The sequence below is a fragment of the Bubalus kerabau genome, chromosome 17 (genome assembly GCF_029407905.1).
Source record: "Bubalus kerabau isolate K-KA32 ecotype Philippines breed swamp buffalo chromosome 17, PCC_UOA_SB_1v2, whole genome shotgun sequence".
NCBI lineage: Eukaryota > Metazoa > Chordata > Mammalia > Artiodactyla > Bovidae > Bubalus > Bubalus kerabau.
The window spans coordinates 42975612-42992714 of NC_073640.1; the positions used below are offsets into that span (position 1 = coordinate 42975612).

A 17103-nucleotide genomic window follows, 5' to 3' on the forward strand; every position below is an offset into this window, starting at 1 on the left:
TTTCTCTGATGAGTGATAGTGAGCATCTTTCCATGTGCCTGTTGCTGCTGCTACTGCTGCTAAGTCGCTTCAGTCGTGTCCGACTCTGTGCGACCCCATAGACGGCAGCCCACCAGGCTCCACCGTCCCTGAGATTCTCCAGGCAAGAACAGTGGAGTGGGTTGCCATTTTCTTCTCCAATGCATGAAAGTGAAAAAATAAAGTGAAGTCGCTCAGTCGTATCCGACTCCTAGTGACCCCATGGACTGCAGCCTACGAGGCTCCTCCATCCATGGGATTTTCCAGGCAAGAGTACTGGAGTGGGGTGCCATTGCCTTCTCCGATGTGCCTGTTAGCCATCTGTATATCTGGAAAAATGCCTGTTCGGATCATCTGCCCATTTTAAAATCAGGTGTTTTTTTGTATGTTTGTTTTTAAATCAGGTTTTTTTTTTTTAATATATTGAATTTGAGCTGTTTATATATTTCAGATATTAATCCCTTATCAGTCATCAGTTCAGTTCAGTCGCTCAGTTGTGTCCGACTCTTTGTGAGCCCATAGACTACAGCACACCAGGCTTGCCTGTCCATTACCAACTCCTGGAGCTTGCTCAAACCCATGTCCATCGAGTCAGTGATGCCATCCAACCATCTCATCCTCTGTTGTCCCCTTCTCCTCCTGCCTTCAATCTTTCCTAGCATCAGGGTCTTTTCAAAATTATCTTCAGTTCTTTGCATCAGGTGGCCAAAGTATTGGAGCTTCAGCTTCAGTATCAGTCCTTCCAATGAATATTCAGGACTGATTTCTTTTAAGATGGACTGGTTTGATCTTCTTGCTGTCCAAGGGACTCTCTCAAGAGTCTTCTCCAACACCACAGTTCAAAAACATCAATCATCAGTGTTCAGCTTTCTTTGTGGTCCAACTCTCATATCTGTACATGACTGCTAGGAAAACCATTGCTTTGACTAGACAGACCTTTGTTGGCAAAGTAATGTCTCTGCGTTTTAATATGCTGTCTAGGTTTGTCATAGCTTTTCTTCCAAGGAGCAAGCGTCTTTTAATCTCATGGTTGCAGTCATCATCTACAGTGATTTTGGAGCCCAAGAAAATAAAGTCTCTCACTGTTTCCATTTCCCCATCTATTTGCCATGAAGTGATGGGACTGGATGCCATGATCTTAATCTTTTGAATGTTGAGTTTTAAGCCAGCTTTTTCACTCTCCTCTTTCACTTTCAACAAGAGACTCTTTAGTGCCTCTTTGTTTTTTGCCATAAGTGTGGGGTCATCTGCATATCTGAGGTAATTGATATTTCTCCCAGCAATCTTGATTCCAGCTTGTGTTTCATCCAGTCTGGCATTTCTCATGATGTACTCTGCATATAAGTTAAATAAGCAGGGTGACAATATACAGCCTTGACATACTCCTTTTCCAATTTGGAACCAGTCTCTTGTTCCATGTCCAGTTCTAACTGTTGCTTCTTGACCTGGATACAGATTTCTCAGGAGATAGGTAAGGTGGTCTGATATTCCCATCTCTTGAAGAATTTTCCACAGTCATATCATTTGCAAATATCTTCTACCATTCAGTAGAACTTTTTTTTCTTGTTGATGGGATTTGTTTGTTTGTTTGTTTGTTTTGCTGTGTAAAAGCTTTTAATATGGTCCCATTTATTTTTGCTTTTGTTTCCTTTGTAGTAGAAGACAGATCCAAAAATATTTTCTTCTAGGAGTTTTATAGTTTCTGGTCTTATAAATACTTAATTTAAAAAAACACTTCATCAGTTTTCAGATAAGTAAGATGGTGTCTTAGTAACTTCTAGGGGTGACCAGTGAAAATTTTTTTATAGTTTTTAAAAAAAATTATCTTTAGAAACTTCTGGGTGCTTATTTAGATGTATCTTAATGAATTACAGTTATTGTTTTCATTTGATGCTCAAGTTATCCTAATTGGCATGGGTGGGTCAGAGAGAGGATCCTTCAAGTTGATACTAGGTTATTTTTTAAATAATTCAATCTCTGATAATTTCCATACTTTCTGGCACAACTCAGTTCCATCTTTTATAATTTCTGCCCATACCTGCTACCATCCTGACCTTAGTGGGAATGTCTGTAGTACTGTGCTTCTCAAACTTGGTCTCAAGACCCTTTTACCCTTTTAAAAATTATTGAGGAATCCAAAGAACTTTAGTTTATGGGAGTTATATCTGTTGATATTTTCCATATCAGAAATTTAAACTGAGAAATGTTTTATTAATTCAAAAATAATGATAAAACTTTTATGTTAAATATTTTTTTATGAAAAATAATTTTCCAAACAAAAGTCATGAGAAGCATGGCATTGTTTACATTTTTCCAAATCTTTTTTTGTTTATGTGTTTTAATAGAAGACTGCTAGGTTCTCATATCTGTTCTTACATTCAGTCTGTCGCAACACAGTTTTTGTTTTGTTGAAGTACTTAACATCTGGCCTCACATAGCTATGTGGTTGGAAAGGGAGGAGTATTAAGCAGCCCCTTTAGGTAGTTAGGAATATTCTCTGATGCCACACCAGAATCTGACAGATGATAGTTTCTTAAAATTCAGTTGCAATGAAGAATGTTAAAGTAAATTAATGTCCTTTTATACTCTGTTACACTAATATCCATTGGTCTGTCTTGAGCTTTGAGTGGGTCCCTCACAAAACCCACACTTGGTTTTGTAATGCCATGAATTTGTCCTTTGGAAAATATCAGTTCCTTTAGTTTTGCAGATCTTGCAAATGTTGACACATTTGATTATATGGTATCAAAAAAGAATCACATTTTTAAACATCTCAACTAATGTCTCCAACGTAATCTAACTACTGAGAAACTCATGCTCACGATGGTGAACAAAATTTTTCTTAAATTCTGATTTTCACTTGTGTGCTTGAATGTTATGGCAGCAAATATTGTCAGTTGTTTTCCTTGAAGTGATAGATCATTTTATCAATTTTTGAGAAAATATCTGTCAAAAATACGTCTGAATAACTACAGTTTATCTGCTGGTTGTTCTTTAAGGTAAAAATGGTATTCCATGAAAAGTGTAAAGCTTCAATTTACAACTCAGTCTCACAAATGCTTTTCCTGAAGACAGCCATCATGCTTGGATATGCAGCAGAAGTGCTTTGGGTATAGTTTCCATTTCTTCTCCTAGAATATTAAAGACGTGTGCTCAGGGGTCGAGACTTAATGAAATTCATCATGTTTATTACTTCGTCAAAGATATTCTTTTTTAAAATATTTTATTTTGTTTATTTGTAATTGAAGGATAATTGTTTTACAATGTTGTGTTGGTTTCTGCTGTACAACAGTGTGAATCGGCCATCAGTTCAGTTCAGTCTCTCAGTCATGTCCGACTCTTTGCGACCCCATGAATCGCAGCACGCCAGGCCTCCCTGTCCATCACCAACTCCTGGACTTCACTCAGACTCATGTCCATCGAGTCAGTGATGCCATCCAGCCATCTCTTCCTCTGCCGTCCCCTTCTCCTCCTGCCCCCAATCCCTCCCAGCATCAGAGTCTTTTCCAATGAGTCAACTCTTCTCATGAGGTGGCCAAAGTACTGGAATTTCAGCTTTAGCATCATTCCTTCCAAAGAAATCCCAGGGCTGATCTCCTTCAGAATGGACTGGTTGGATCTCCTTGCAGTCCAAGGGACTCTCAAGAGTCTTCTCCAACACCACAGTTCAAAAGCATCAATTCTTCGGCGCTCAGCTTTCTTCACAGTCCAACTCTCACATCCATACATGACCACAGGAAAAACCATAGCTTTGACTAGACGGACCTTTGTTGGCAAAGTAATGTCTCTGCTTTTGAATATGCTATCTAGGTTGGTCATAACTTTCCTTCCAAGGAGTAAGCTTCTTTTAAGTATGTATATATCCCCTCCCTCTTGGAATCCCCGCCAATGCAACCCTTCTGGGTTGTCACAGAGTGCTGGCCTGGGTTCCCTATGTTATATATAGCAGCTTCCCACCATTTATCTGTTTTACACATGGTAGTGTGTATAGTTGGTGATGGACAGGCAGGCCTGGTGTGCTGCAGTCCATGGGGTTGCAAAGAGTCGGACATGACTGAGCGACTGAACTGAACTGAGTGTGTAAAAGTGTATATATGTCAGTGCTGCTCTCAGTTTCTTCCCCCTTCTCCTTTCCCTGCTGTATCCACAAGTTTGTTCTCTATGGCTGCATGTGTATTCCTGCTCTACAAATAAGTTCATCAGTACCATTTTTCTAGATTCCATATATATGCATTATATCAAAGGCACTCTTAAGTAAAAATGGCTTCTCCTCCCCCCACTATAATATGGTGATGAAGAATGACTCTAGTATAGTTTGTTGCCACTATGGTGATTTATGCTGACACCAGCAATTTTGTTCGTTGCTTTTGTATTACATTTACTGTTAACATAGTGAAAAAGGGAAATAAATAATGTCTTGGTTTGGGTCCACACACCACACTTTGAGAACTGGGGCTCTTTTCCCCATTATATCAGCTGCTGAGATTTTACAAATTTATTTTTATTTATATTAATGAGGTAATAGTTACTATTTTTGAGGCTTTTAAAAGCATAAATGAGTGTTTAATTTTTCCATTTTTTAAAATCTGTGAAGATTAGCATAGAGTATATTTTTCTCTTTGGCTCTACTAATATGATTAATTGTATTAATGGATTTCCTAATAGTGAACTCTTATTACATTTCTGAAATAAGCACTGCTTTATCTTGATGGATTATTGGGTTCTGTTTGCTAATACTAATTACAATATTTGCTTTAATATTTACAAATGAGATAGGTTTGTATCTTTGTCTTATTGAGCAGTATTTTTCTGGTTTTGTAATCAATATTATATTTGCTTTATAAAAATAATTTGGATGTTTTCTTTTTTCCCCAACTCTCTGAAGTAGTTTAAATAGTGTTTGCATAATCTTTGAGGTTTAGTAGACTTCTTTGTGAAACAAGCTTAGCTTGGTATGTTTTTGGCAGGGGAACTCTTATGATTTCCTATATTTCTTTTTCCCAGGTGGACTCTAGTGGTAAAGAATCTGCCTGCCAATGCAGGAGACATAAGAGATGCAGGGTCGATACCTGAGTTGGGAAGATCCCCTGGAGAAGAACTGGCAATCTACTCTAGTATTCTTGTGTGGGAAATCCCATGGACAGAGGACCATGGATTTGCAGAGTCAGACTCGACTGAGCATGTGTGCGTGCACACATATTTCTTTTTACAAAATTCATTTGTTTAGAGCCTCTGTTTCTATTAGTGTTAGTTTTGATATATTTACCTAGAGTTTTGCTTATTTCATCTAAATTTTCTCAAGCATTTTCTCTTGTAGAATTGCATAGAGTAGTCTCATAATTTAAAAAAAAATTGCTGTGTTGAGTTTTTCTTTTGTGTGCTTATACTTTTAAAAATCAGGTTAACTCTTTCTATTTTGTTGCTTAATTTTCAGAGAACCAGCTTTTTTGGTTTACTTACTGTTTATTTCTGTTTTCTAACTCATCAATTTCTGCTTAAATTTTTTAATTGAGGTATAATTTATATATAACATTATTTCAAGTGTGCAGCATAGTGATTCAGTATATGTATATATTGCAAAATGACCACCACCACTAGTTAGCATTTGTCATCATACATAAGTTACAAATTTTCTTTTTCTTACAGTGAGAACTTTGAAGATCTACTTTCTTGGCAACTTTCAAGATTACAGTATTAACTACAGACAGTTGACTCTTGACCAACATGGATTTGAACTATATGGGTCTACTTACATGTGGATTTCTTTCACTTAATACATATTATATACATATACTACACTATCCACAGTTGTTTGAATTCGTGGTTGTGGAACTATGTATATGGAAGGTGACTGTAATGTTATACTTGAATTTTCGACTGCATGAAAATTCAGTCCTGGGGACCTGGGACCTGGGACCTATATTCCCTGTATAGGTCACGGGACCTCACTTTTACATTTTTAATTTTGTATATTCTACATATAAATGAGATCATAGGTTGTCTTTCTCTGACTTATTAATATTTCACTTAACATAATACCATTTAGATCCAACCATGTTGTCACAGATGGCAAAGTTATTTTTTTTATGACTGAGTAATCCATTGTATATACACCACATATCCTTCATCCACTCATCTGTTGATGGATAGCTTGCTTCCGTATCTTGGCTATTCTAAATTTAATGCTGCAGTGAACATTGAACATGAAAGTGAAAGTTGCTCAGTCGTGTCTGACTCTGAAACCCCATGGACTATACAGTCCATGGAATTCTCCAGGCCAGAATACTGGAGTGGGTAGGCTTTCCCTTCTCCAGGGGATCTTCCCAACCCAGGGATCGAGCCCAGGTCTCCCACATTGCAGGTGGATTCTTTATCAGCTGAGCCACAAGGGAAGCCCAAGAATACTGGAGTGGGTAGCCTATCCCTTTTCCAGTGGATCTTCCTGACCCAGGAATCAAACCAGGTTCTGAATTGCAGGTGGATTCTTTACCAACTGAGCTATGAGGGAAATGCATATATATGTGTGTGTGTGTGTGTATATATATGTATTTGAATTAGTGTTTTTGTTTTCTTTGGGTATATACCCTGAAGGGAAATTACTGGATTACATGACAGTTTTATTTTTAATTTTTTGAAGGCTGGGGAAGCTGGTTCCTGTTATTGATGAGGGAAACTTTCTAAGGCTGAGGAGTTTCCTCTTAGTACTGAGCAGGGCCAGCCTGGGGGATGGCATTGATGCAGACAAAATGAAACTATTCTTCCTATCTTTTTTGTATGGTTATTTTCAATTTTTTGGCTCTGTTGTGTTGCTGAGTGTGCTGCAGTCCGTGGGGTCACAAAGAGTTGGCACGACTGAGCAACTGAACTGAACTGTGTTGCTGATGCTTCTTAAGTGGACTCCTGAGCTCTCCCAGAGCTATTTTCATTCATGGATCGGTGTCTAATTGTTAACCCTTTGTGGGGGGTGTTTCCTACTCCACAGTCTTGATGAAGTCACTCTTGTTTAGGCCTTTAAAAATGTCACACTATTGTCTTTTAGGTGCATGATTTCTAACAAGATGACTGTTGTAATTGTTATTAATACATTTATTTCTCTTTAGTAATTAATATGTCTTTTTTCCACCTTTGATTGCTTTCAAGATTTTCTCTTTCTTTTGTGTTTTCGGAGGTTGAATTTTAATATGTATACATCTGACTTGGGTATTTATCTTGGTTGGTAGTTTAGATCTATAGTTTGATATATGCCATTAATTTTGGAAATTCTTAGCCATTATCCCTTAAAATATTTATTCTATCCCAGTCTTTGTCTTTTTTCCTTCTGGAGTTGTAATTGCATATCTATTAGATCATTTGTTGTCTTATAGTTCTTGAATGTTATACACTGTTTTTATTTTTAAATGTTTTTTTCTTTGTTCAGTTTGTATATTTTTCAGATTTGCTGATTAAGCTTTGTTAAGTCTACCGAAGAGACTGTCAGTAAGAGTCTTGATCTCTATTACTGTGTTTTTATTTCTAGCCTCTCATTTTTTTTCCTTATAGTTTCCCTTTCTGCTGAAATGACTCATTTGACAATGAGTATTGTCTACTTTTTCCACCAGAGCCTTTGCAATATTTTTCATAGTTATTTAAAATTCCTATCTGATAGTACCAATATCAGTGTCATATGTGAGTCTGGTTCTCTTAATTATTTTGTCTCTTGGCATTGTGGGTTCTTTCTCTTGCTTTTTTGAATACCATGTAAGTGGTATTACTACATAAGTGGTATTATTATTATTTTTTAAATAGGGGAGATAGAGAAGAAGGATCTGCGCAGGGCTCCATGGCCTTCCTGCACAGCTGCTCTTGTCCTCCCCTAAGCCTGTACCATGAGGACTGCTTTCTCAGGATTCCTGTCATAATTTTTTTGTGAGTACCCATTGAAATCTGTTGAAAGAGGGGCCAGTGAGTGATGTGAAGTTCCCTTTATCTGCAGCCTTTAGAGCTCCAAATTCTGTCACCAGCCAGTACTTAGCCTCCACCAATACAATTCTAGGTGAATTCTTCTTACAAGTATTCAAATGCCCCAAGTAAACAAATGCTTGCATTTCCCATCTCCCTGTGGGCATTTGTCTCTCAGATTTGGGGCTAGCTGACATTTCTTCAACTTCAGCTCTTTGATGGATTCAGGAAAGGTCATTGACTTGCAGTTTGTTGAATGTTTTTTTTCAATTGTAAGGTCTTTTTCCAGCTATTGATACCCAAGTAGAAACCAGAAACCCCAAACTTACTCCTTCTTTTTACCCTGCTCACCACCCCCTGCCCCCAGAATCTCTACTGGTAGGATGACTCTTTGTCCTGGTTTACACCAGTATAGTCCCCCTTTCACTCAAGAGTTTTCTTTATTTGAATGGTAAATTGTGTGATCACCCTGTCCTTGAAAATATTACATAATGAGATTTCACTGGGAACATATGTTAACTTTGGATGAATTTGTTTATCTTGGATAAAAATCAAATATTGAAGGTCATCTTGGCTATATTCAAAACGACATGGAGGTGTACATGAAAGACACATCAACCAAATCCAATGTGTAGACTTTGTTTGGGTCCTGTTTTAGTCCAAAATAATTATTTTTACACAATCAGGAGCATTTGAACATGGACTTAGGTATAAATATTGTTATTCAGTTAAGTATTATAAAGATATTACATTATGTTTTTTTAAAAATATTATTTGTCATAAATTCTGATGTATTTGGAAGTGAAATGTTATGATAGTGTGAATTTATTTAAAAATGCTCAAAAATAAAAATGAAGGTGAAGGGAGAGAGAAATTTGATAGGTAAAAACAAGAATGACAAAATATCGATAATTACTGAAGCTAGATAATATATAATTATTTTATTATCTCATATTTATTGTAGTTTTTGTCAACTTCCATAATAAATACTTTAAAAAAGAGAAACAGGAATATAATCAGGAATCTTTTTTTTAAAAGGTAATTATCCTAAAGTTGGGCTTCCTTGGTGGCTCAGATGGTAAAGCATCTGCCTGCAATGCAGGAGACCTGGGTTCATCCCCTGGGTCGGGAAGATCCCCTGGAGAAGAAAATGCAATCCACTCTAGTACTCTTGCCTGAAAAATTTCCGTGGACTGAGGAGCCTGGTAGGCTTCAGTCCATGGGGTCGCAAAGAGTCAGACATGACTGAGCGACTTCACTTTCTTTCACACTTTCTATCCTAGAATTTAAAGTGGTAAAGGTGAAGTTTTCTTGTGGCAGATCAGAGGTCAGGCAGCCCTGCCTAAAATTTCATTTGAAAGCTTCCTGTGCTTCAGTGGGTATTCAGGTAATCAGATAATATGTTACATTACAGGTATAGGGAGGGAGGGGAAAAAAAAGAGGTGAAATGCCATGGTTTTAATGTAGTTCAGTCCTGCAGACCTCCACTGGACCCAGAGGAGGGAATGAACCTTGCAGGTGTCTTATTAATCCTGGTTCAATTTAGTGTCTATTTTGTGCAAACTTGAGCTTCCCTGGTGGCTCGGACGGTAAAGAATCCTCCTGCAGTGCGAGAGACCTGGGTTTGATCCCTAGGTTGGGAAGAAACCTGGAGAAAGAAACAGCTGCCCATTGCAGTATTCTGGCCTGGAGAATTCCATAGACAGAGGAGCCCGCTGGCAGGCCACATCCATGTGGTTGCAAAGAGGTGGACACGACTGAGCAACTTTCACTTCACTTCGTGTAAACTTACCTTAGAAGGGGTATGTTTTGCTTTGCTTTGCTTTTATCCAGGTTCTCAATGTTGCTCTATTCTCTCCTGTTTTCATAATATGGAGAGACAAATGCCTTGGGAAGGGGATATCAAGGCTATAAACTCCATGGGGGCAAGGACTATTCACTGCTTTGAACTAGGGATACCTAGTACCATTACTGTACATGAAAAGCATTTAATAAGTAATGGGTGGTTTATGTCAGCTTCATTTAAAATGAAAACAACATTGTGCAGTTGCATATAGACTACCTTTCTTTCAAATATATGTATGGAAATAATTAGGAGAGGACAGTGATTCTCTCTTCCCCTCTAAAAGTCCTTAGCTCTAGTTCAGCTAAGAAATCAAGAGACTGTAATATCCTGTCTACAGAAAGTTGAAATGACAGGTACCCTTAAATAAACAGGTGTAATTAATCATGGTGCTACTTGTTTTGATGAGCATGCGAGAGTGACAAGTTAATAATAAATCTCCAGCTCATACAGGGGAGGTGGCTAAGGAGATGCTGTGGTTTAATTTACATCTTTGGAAGGCAGCGAAGATTTAATAATCTCTCTGCCTTATATATCAAACTAACACCCCAGAGGCAGAAAAGCAAACCATTTTTAACTGTTAATCTGAGAAGCAATAAAATCTTGTCTCAGGTCAAAAATAAATTGAGTTTCTGGTGGTCTCAATGGACCCTTAGGATGTGTGATTTATTCAGATTCTAAAGCGCTCAAGACCCCTGGGGACCTTGGCTGCAAAACCAGGCAAGCTGGGAACACCATGGGGATTGCCAGTCCAGTCAGAAGACTAGACCGAGGGCAGTGACTGATTTTACCTTAGACTTACCCAATAATTTATTTTACCTTCTGTGTCAGCTACAAATAGATTATGGAATACAAACCTTTGTGAATTTGAGATTCAGTTCTAAATGATTGCTTTAGTTCTGTTTAGGTTAATTGTCATATCTTGTATAGTCACTCAGTCGTGTCCAACTCTTTGTGACCCCATGGACTATAGCCCACCAGGCTCCTGTGTCCGTGGGATTCTCCAGGCAAGAATACTGGAGTGGGTTGCCCTTTCCTTCTCCAGGGGGTCTTCCCAACCCCGGGATTGAACCCGGGTCACCTGCATTACAGGCGGATTCTTTACCGTCTGAGCCAGGGAAGCCCTCACTTCTGTTAATACTTGCTGTTAAAAGCTCAAAAACTGTTTTGAGGTTTTTACTAAGTGTAGGATTTTAACCTGACTAGAGAAACTGGGATACAGGAAGGGAAAATAATCCTTCACGGCACAATGAATCACTTGTGAAGCCTCAAGTGTTCAGACTTCCAGCTCTTTGTTTCTAAAGGAGCTAAACTATGAGGTACATTCAATTTATTAATTTGGAAAACTGCCTCCTTATGGATACCAGTAGAGAAGATGCCATCTTCTTTGTTTAAAGAATGGACCAGAGCTAGTTGAGGATCCCAAGAGAGACACAGAAACAATTTAGAAATAACTTGAGTCACCCACTCCTTGCTTGAAGGGAACCAGACTCTTGGTCTTTGGGGAGCCACCCAAATTGACTGAGGGAAGATGGAGGAAAATTCCCTGGATCCCTGCAGGGTTAATTTATTCAAAAAGGAAATTGAAAAATACTCAACATGCAAAAGTCTTGTGAAGAAAATAAAGGAAAACCACAGAAAATGCCACAGGCTGAGGAAGACCGCCCTTTGGAAGCTGTACCACAGGAGGCAGAAAGAAATCCTCAACCTTCTGAAGAAGGTTTAAGCCAGGAAGCAGAAGGAAACCTTAGAGGAGGGCTGACTCAGCCTGGTTAGGGATATAAAGAGGATGCTCCTATTAAGCATTTAGACCCTGAAGAAATGACAAAAGGAACAGATGAGTTGGAAAGGCTTAGGGAAGACATAAAAAGAATAAGAAGCATGTTTGTGATGATGCATTGGAAGCAAAGACATTCACGCAGCCATCCATATCCCATGTGGTTTAGGCCTTGAATTCTTTTTTGTCCGATATTAAAATCTGGCCCCTGCTTTCTGTTAGCATTTCCTGATGTATCTTTGATTTTTGCTTTATTTTGATCATCTGGTGGAGTTTTGTTTTAGGTAGTTTTCCTTGTTATCAGCATCTGCATTTTGTATTTTGACACATTCTCTAGGTCTATTTTTCGATTGGGAAATTTCACACATATGCATGAAAATATGTTCATTCCAACATAGCAGGTTACAAAGCAGCATATTCAGGTATATCAGTTCAGTTCAGTTCAGTCGCTCAGTCATGTCTGACTCTTTGCGACCCCATGAATCGCAGCACGCCAGGCCTCCCTGTCCATCACCAACTCCTGGACTTCACTCAGACTCACGTCCATCGAGTCAGTGATGCCATCCAGCCATCTCATCCTCTGCCATCCGCTTCTCCTCCTGCCCCCAATCCCTCCCAGCATCAGGGTCTTTTCCAATGAGTCAACTCTTCGCATGAGGTGGCCAAAGTACTGGAGTTTCAGCTTTAGCATCATTCCTTCCAAAGAAATCCCAGGGCTGATCTCCTTCAGAATGGACTGGTTGGATCTCCTTGCAGTCCAAGGGACTCTCAAGAGTCTTCTCCACCACCACAGTTCAAAAGCATCAATTCTTCGGCACTCAGCCTTCTTCACAGTCCAACTCTCACATCCATACATGACCACAGGAAAAACCATAGCCTTGACTAGACGAACCTTTGTTGGCAAAGTAATGTCTCTGCTTTTGAATATGCTATCTAGGTCGGTCATAACTTTCCTTCCAAGGAGTAAGCGTCTTTTAATTTCATGGCTGCAGTCACCATCTGCATGGTCTAGTGCTTTTCTCCACTTTCTTCAATTTAAGTCTGAATTTGGCAATAAGGAATTCATTATTTGAGCCACAGTCAGCTCCCAGTCTTGTTTTTGCTGACTGTATAGAGCTTCTCCATCTCTGGCTGCAAAGGATATAATCAATCTGATTTCAGTGTCGACCATCTGGTGATGTCCATGTGTAGAGTCTTCTCTTGTGTTGTTGGAAGAGGGTGTTTGCTATGACCAGTGCGTTCTCTTGGCAGAACTCTGTTAGCCTTTGCCCTGCTTCATTCTGTACTCCAAGGCCAAATTTGCCTGTTACTCCAGGTGTTTCTTGACTTCCTGCTTTTGCATTCCAGTCCCCTATAATGAAAAGGACATCTTTTTTGGGTGTTAGTTCTAGAAGGTCTTGTAGGTCTTCATAGAACTGTTCAACTTCAGCTTCTTCAGTGTTGCTGTGTTTCTTGACTTCCAACTTTTGCATTCCAGTCCCCTATAATGAAAAGGACATCTTTTTTGGGTGTTAGTTCTAGAAGGTCTTGTAGGTCTTCATAGAACTGTTCAACTTCAGCTTCTTCAGTGTTGCTGGTCAGGGCATAGACTTGGATTACCGTGACATTGAATGGTTTGCCTTGGAAACAAACAGAGATCATTCTGTCGTTTTTGAGATTGCATCCATTTTGGACTCTTGTTGACTATGATGGCTATTCCATTTCTTCTAAGGAATTCCTGCCCACAGTAGTAGATATAATGGTCATCTGAGTTAAATTCACCTATTTTAGTCCATCTTAGTTCACTGATTCCTAGAATGTCCATGTTCACTCTTGTCATCTCCTGTTTGACCACTTCCAATTTGCCTTGATTCATGCACTTAACATTCCAGGTTCCTATGCAATATTGCTCTTTACAGCATCGAACCCTGCTTCCATCACCAGTCCCATTCACAACTGGGTGTTGTTTTTGCTTTGGGTCCATCCCTTCATTCTTCCTGGAGTTATTTCTCCACTGATCTCCAGTAGCATATTGGGCACCTACTGACCTGGGGAGTTCATCTTTCAGTGTCCTATCTTTTTGCCTTTTCATACTGTTCATGGGGTTCTCGAGGCAAGAATACTGAAGTGGTTTGCCATTCCCTTCTCCAGTGGACCACGTTCTGTCAGACCTCTCCACCATGACCCGGCCATCTTGGGTGGCCCCACACGGTATGGCTTAGTTTCATTGAGTTAGACAAGGCTGTGGTCCGTGTGATCAGATTGGCTAGTTGTCTGTGATTGTAGTTTCAGTCTGTCTGCCCTCTGATCCCCTCTCTCAGTGCCTACCGTCTTACTTGGGTTTCTCTTACCTTGGACGTGGGGTCTCTCTTCACAGCTGCTCCAGCAAAGTGCAGCCGCTGCTCCTTACCTCTGATGAGGGTAGCTCCTCTTGGTCACCGCCCCTGCCCTTGGGCGCCGGGTAGCTCCTCTCGGCCGCGCTCATGCGCTGTCACGGCAAAGTCTCAAATTGTGTGTGTATATGTACATGCATATATCAGAAATTTAACTGTACTTGTTTCTGTGTGATGTTTTTTATTTCTTAAATGCATTTTTTTAATGAACACATCACACACATGAAGAGAAAGTTTTTTTTTATTAAGAGTCAATCAAATAATTTGCAACCAGCTTATAAAGTCAATGGGGGCACCTAAACTCTTGATGATAGAACTATTAAAAAAATGTAAACCTCAAAATACCTCTGGATCTCTTAGCCAGAGGAATAAAACGGCAATTATTACAGGGGAAAAAAAAAAAAAAAAGAATGGACCGTAATGATCTCAGAGAAATAGGAAGGTAGAATTATGTGCATTTGCTGTATGTACAAGTGTATTCATTGTTCTAATTTGCTATGAAATAATTTTTATAAAGGAATTAGGTTGTAAAATATGATTTCATCTTTTTACACATGCTGCTTATAATTTCAGCTGAATCACTGTGATGTTTAATGCACTGTTGCAGGAAGTAGAACATAAAAATACTCAATTCCCCTCATCTCCTACCTCCCTCCAGCCCCCATGGCTTTAAATTATTGCAGTAAATTAGGGTTGCATTTTGTCATGTCTTCTAAGGGCACACTGACTGGCATAGCATGAGCTTCAGCCTGTAACTAGCATATCCATTCAACTTAGTAATTAAAAAACCACCAGTATCACCCCAGACATACTTGGGCTGCTTTCACCTGCCTCTGTTTGAGGAAGGCTTTATTCTCCTGGTCAGAAATTTGGGTTGGGTCAGGTAGGAGAATTCTTAGAGGAAGATCCCTTTCTCATTTGTAATTGACTTAGCAAACATCCTTTGCCTCCCTTAGGTCATGAGGATGATGGGACATATAAGGACAGAGGCACAGAGCGCTGTGTCAGTTTCCCATGGCTACTGTAACCAGGTACTTAGTGTCGTAAGCACAAATTTACTATCTTCCTGTTCTGGAGGTCAGAAATCTAAAATCAAGGTATTGGCAGGTGTGTCCTTCTCAAGGCTCTAGGGAAAAGTCTGTTTCCTTGTCTTTTCCAGTTTCTAGAGGCTGCCTGCATTCCCTGGTTCATGGCTCCTTCCTTGAATCACTTCACTTCCTGTTTCTGTTGTCACATCTCCTGCTATTCAATATGATCTCCTCTTTCCCTCTTACAGGGATTCTTGTGATTACATTGAGCCCTGGATAGTCCAGCATAATCTCCTCACCTTAAAATCCTTATTCATACCTGCAAAATCATAGTTTTCATAGAAGGTAACTCATGCATTCCAGGAATTAGGATGTGAATGTATTTGGAGGTGGCTTTATTCAGCACAGAATTTGGCATTGAGTAACTCTGCCACTCTCTATGTTAGTTTGACTATTACGTGAGTTTCTTAATGTTTCTGAATATCAAGTTTCTTTTCTGAGAAATGAAGTAAATAATACCATCTCCTAGGGTTGTGTGAAGGTTGAAAGTGAAAGTGAAGTTGCTCAGTCGTGTCCGACTCTTTGCGACCCCATGAGCTGTAGCCTATCAGGCTCTTCCGTCCATGGGATTTTCCAGGCAAGAATACTGGAGTGGGTTGCCATTTCCTTCTCCAGGAGATCTTCCCCAACCCAGGATTTGAACCCGGGTCTCCCACATCATAGGCAGACACTTTACCGACAGAGCCACCAGGAAAGTCAGGGTTAAATGCCTGAAAACAATTAGCATTGTGTCTGACACGTATTACTAGTTCAATGAACAAGTAGTTAATGGATTATTGTTTTTACTATTCAATGATGAAAGGGCACAGTCTCACCTCTTTGAGGACCTCTCAGTCTAGTGGAGAAGATCAACAGCTGAACAAGTCATTATAAGTCAGCATGAGGCAGTGTTGCATGGACTATATTTGTCACAGGCCACAAGGGTCCTTCATACATGATTTCATTCAGTCTTTTGTAGATGTGTAACTAACATGAGTTTTGGGGCAAAGGAAGGGAAAACATAAAAGGTTGTTCTGAGGCTATGACTGACATGGAATGTCAGGTCCTGGAAGGTTGTGTATTTTTATTTTGATGACCTCATATTTTTTCCTAAGGAAAAACTGTTTACTGCTCTTGAGATAAAATGTTAACTCTCTTGGACTTGGAATATGTGCCATTTCACAAGTTAGGGCCTTGGACGTCTCATACTATATCATATGGTAAAAGGAGAGACAATAGTGTAGGTCTGTAAGTGAAAGTTGAAAGTCTTCCTGTTCCTCTGTCTTCTTGCTGCTGACGTTCACACCTTCCCTCCCCCAATGGGAAAGAGTGATGATCTTTTGGAAATGTTCCAGGATTCTTGTTGGGCCATGTGTGCTGGTAACTGGAGTCCCTGTGTGTGACGAAGTCACATTCTTGAGTGGGTGCCATTTGTGTGTCTCTCCCATCATTGTGGCTTGAGTGGTGAGGACCAGGGTCCACTCTTTTCCTTCTGTGTGCCAGCTGGCCTGAGCACATGTGCTCTCCCTCTTCTGTCTTGTTTCCTAATTCTGCTCTCATTTCACCTAGCCCTTCAGCCACAGGTGACACCAACTCTTCATTTGGCTTCTAGAATATCGCTTTCTTATGTTTTCTTCTGCCTCATGCTCAGTTGGGTCTTTCTCATTTCTCTGACTTAATATTCAAACTTAAAAAAACTCAGTCCCCAAGACCTCTTCTCTTTTCTGTCTCTATTTATCCCTTTTTATGGATTTAAATACTATCTATATATTAATGATGCTGGCATTAGTTTTCCTTTGCTGCTGTAACAAATTACCAGAAACTTAGTGGCTTAAAACAACACTGATTTATTATTTTACAGCTTTTTAGGTTAGAAATTTGACACAGTCTCACTGGGCTACAGTAACTTGTCAACAGAGCTGTGTTCCTTTCTGGAGTCGCCAAGGGAGAATCCATTTCTTTGTTTTTTTTTTCATCTTCTAGAGGCCTTCTACATTCCTTCATTTCAGTTCAGTTCAATCACTCAGTCGTGTCAGACTCTTTGTGACTCCATGGACTGCAGCATGCCAGGCCTCCCTATCCATCACC

At 39.6% G+C, this 17103-nt stretch overlaps 1 protein-coding gene and 1 pseudogene across 1 annotated transcript in view; both read left to right on the forward strand.

The window, feature by feature from the left end:
• The window catches only part of HYDIN (HYDIN axonemal central pair apparatus protein), a 419919-nt gene that overhangs the window by 19495 nt on the left and 383321 nt on the right, over positions 1–17103 (forward strand). The window contains 1 exon segment of the mRNA XM_055554109.1: positions 7804–7923. The gene's annotated coding sequence lies outside the window, so the exon portion shown is untranslated.
• On the forward strand, positions 11342–11752 carry LOC129632470 (transcription elongation factor A protein-like 8; annotated as a pseudogene).